Below are 2568 nucleotides of genomic sequence, written 5' to 3'. Positions count from 1 at the left end.
TAGACAATTGCTTTTATTATAAATATGTTTATTCATAGATATGTTCATGAACGTGTTTGTTTGATAGTTAAAAAAAAATTCATTAATGAACTGAACATGAACCGAACATGAACACTCATAAATTTAAATGAACCAAACATAAACACAAATAATAAAGCTCGAACAAACATGAACCAAACTTGAACAAGCTGATGTTAAATGAACACAAACATACTCGGCTCGGCTCGGTTCGTTTGCAGCTCTACTCCCAATCTCTAGATGATGAATCTAGAGCCCAAAACCCTAAGAGACTAACTCCAATGCATGCATCCCCTAGCCTTAAGCTCCTCTCCTCTTTTAATACAAATCTTCTTAATAAAAGCTAATAAAATATTTCCTAAAACAATTATTAATTCAAATAGTTTCCTATTGCCTTTTCCCTCTCTCTCCTTGCCACCCTAGGGGGACCCACATGAGTGTGCGGCCATCAAGGAGGCGGTTTAGCCCACCTCCTATAGGTGTGAACCTGCCTCACCTGGGCCGGTTTGGATGCCAGAACCGTGACATTATAATGGATATTGATAATTCTTTCTTTAATTAAGGGAGCAATTTGTTTACTTGAGAATTAATTGGCAGGAAACATATTTAAGACGCATCTCAACTTGCTTGGCAGCAGGTAATTAACTTTCTCAAGTTTCATCATTATTTTGCCATTGAATAATTTACTTTTAATTGACATGGTTTCCTTCTAGATGGAATTGTGATTAACATGGTAGTTGGAGGTGAAGTAGTGATTTTGAAAGGTCTCGAGGAGAGCAGTGGACTTGTAGTAGCAGAAATGCCCATTAACGTAAGTTTTACATGAGCTCTATTCCAAATTTGTGTTCTAATGCCGGGGTATAAATTGCCACACATTTTGTTGCAGATATCTGAAATCCTATAAGCATTTTAACGTTTCTCTAATTTGGGAAAGGAATACTTGCCCGTTAAATGGACATTTCCAGCAAGCAGCATGTTTCTCCGCATTTAGGATTTGATTTGCCATTCTGTCCAAAGCACGAGGTAAGGGAAAATTGTTTAATTTGTGGTTGGAAGAATCTTGTATTCTTCCATGACTAGTTAAATATGTTTCTATTCTTCTCATCAAGAGCACATGCTCCTACTGTTACAATTGCAAGGTTCAAAGCTTTTACGTTTTGGCTATTGTACCTTTCTGATCCAAAATAGGGGGATCATTGTTGGAAAGAGATTATTTCATTAATGGTTCTTGAATTATGAGCTTTATTAATATAGAGTAGGATGCACTAGATTCTTCAGATGGTTTGCTTTTCAATATTGTTCATCGAATGCAGTATAAAACCATTATGCCTTATTTGATTTCTATGTGATATTAAAGCATTGTGTTTTATTTGATTTCTTTGCTAAGAAATTGAACATATAGTTTGAATATTTTTTTATGCTGACATAGATAATTATTTATGACTCCGGTTTCTCAAGTTCGTTAGTTTACCGTCTGGTGGTGACAAGAATCAGAGAGAATTAGGCTTCGTTTGGGACGGCTTTCTTACTGATTCTTAAAGCGATTTTTTAGTACAAAAATTTAATTTTTTACTAAAAAGTCTGCTTTAAGAAGTAGGAAGAAAGCTGTCCCAAACGATTGTGTATTATTTATAAAGTTTTAGGAGAGTTTTTAATAGGAAACATATAAACTTTAGAAATAATAATTATGATAGTTGACAGTTTGTTGAATAAGTAGAGTGGTTCCCATGTATCAATGAGGTGGCAATGAAAGGAGAAGGAAATTGGGAGGAAATATCGATGAGTTCTAGTCTCAACTTCAAAGTCAATTCCTCTCTTTTTTTTTTAGTAGAATTTCTTTGCCTTTGATTTTTTTTATGTTAACTTTTATATACAATAGGGAAAAAATATTTATGCAGCTGACCTCACGTAATAGGATAAAGACTTGGTGTTGTGTCTTTTGGAGTATTTCTAAAGTTTAGATTAAACACCACTGAGTTCCTGACAGGTTTGCATCCTAATTTACCTATTTTTATGTCATGCATTTTGGTTATGATATGACAATTTCATGTCTGAGAGTGTGCCACTCAAAGTCAAGGAAATATTTTTATTAATTTAACCAAAATTATTGCAACAATTTTTCTTTGATTTTTTCATTCCTTGAAAGTTACTACTGTCATGATAATGCTGTCAACATAAACTAGTTGTGCATAGACTTCCTTTGAAGCAACTTGTTTGACTAATAATGTGTGATTTTCTTGACTTTATATTCCATGTTTAGGTTTATCTTGACGAACCTTTCAAATTGCACCCTTGGAGATTGCTTCAACTAAGGGGTGTAAGCTTGCGCGAGCCAGCTCGAGCCATAATCGTTAACGAGATCACAAGTCAAGTTCATCGAGCCACGAGTTCGAGCTTGAGCCTATACTCGAGCTCGAGCTTCAGCTCATCCTAATTTGGCTCGAAAGCTCGTTGGGTCGCTTGATTAACTTAAAATATATTAAAAATTTAATTCAAATTAGTATTATGCAATATATTTTAACAATGTTAAATATATTATTTATTCAAAAT

General features: G+C 34.2%; 1 long non-coding RNA gene across 2 annotated transcripts; it reads left to right on the top strand.

Moving 5' to 3' along the window:
* The first annotated feature begins 157 nt into the window (after positions 1 to 157).
* LOC110110909 lies at positions 158 to 1803 on the top strand. 2 transcript variants are annotated; one of them, XR_003699758.1, is made up of 4 exons: positions 158 to 655; positions 732 to 829; positions 905 to 1041; positions 1720 to 1803. It is a non-coding gene; the product is annotated as an uncharacterized LOC110110909 (long non-coding RNA). The 2 variants fall into 2 exon arrangements; XR_002304776.2 differs by lacking the exon at positions 1720 to 1803 and having other exon boundaries at positions 905 to 1295.
* The last annotated feature ends 765 nt before the right edge of the window (positions 1804 to 2568 follow it).

This window comes from Dendrobium catenatum, unplaced genomic scaffold, assembly GCF_001605985.2.
Source record: "Dendrobium catenatum unplaced genomic scaffold, ASM160598v2 original_scaffold_165872, whole genome shotgun sequence".
Classification (NCBI taxonomy): domain Eukaryota; kingdom Viridiplantae; phylum Streptophyta; class Magnoliopsida; order Asparagales; family Orchidaceae; genus Dendrobium; species Dendrobium catenatum.
Note: the sequence above shows the minus strand (reverse complement) of the source record. Positions and strands in the feature narration are given on the sequence as shown.